Genomic DNA, 546 nt, shown 5'->3' on the forward strand with positions numbered 1-546 from the left:
GACTCTTCGGTGGGTGCGACTAGCAGTGGAACGCTCGGCAGAGACCTGAGAAGGCACAGGGACAGTTGAGGTGACTGTTGGCACGTGTAGCGATCCATAACGGATCATAGTTCAGTTGATATTTGTATACATGAATAGGATTGCATATTAGGAAGAGCCTCAAAGGGCACCACAAATAACAGAACAGAATTTCCACTCAAGCACACGAGCGAGGTCCGGCTTCAAGGTAAGCGTCTGGATAAGCTTGTTTGGGTGTGTTATGCCTGTCGGTAGACTCGAAGGTTACTAGCGAGGGTTCATCCGGCAAGACCAAGAGAGAGTCTGTATATACCAATTATATATCGGAAATATACGTGACGGCTTTATTGTGCCTATTTGCACGTGTTGGGGAGAGTGCGTTGCCTTCCATATTGTTCCAGTCGAGCGTTGAACTCTCGGCGCCCTCGCAAAAGGCTTACCCGTGCCTGGTACCCTTCCGCTGTTCAGACTACGAGGATTCATAACACCTACTAGCTTTGCTCGTGCTAGTAGCGTGTTCTTATTTTA

This window comes from Phytophthora parasitica (genome assembly GCF_000247585.1).
Source record: "Phytophthora parasitica INRA-310 unplaced genomic scaffold supercont2.9, whole genome shotgun sequence".
Classification (NCBI taxonomy): Eukaryota; Oomycota; class Peronosporomycetes; order Peronosporales; family Peronosporaceae; genus Phytophthora; species Phytophthora nicotianae.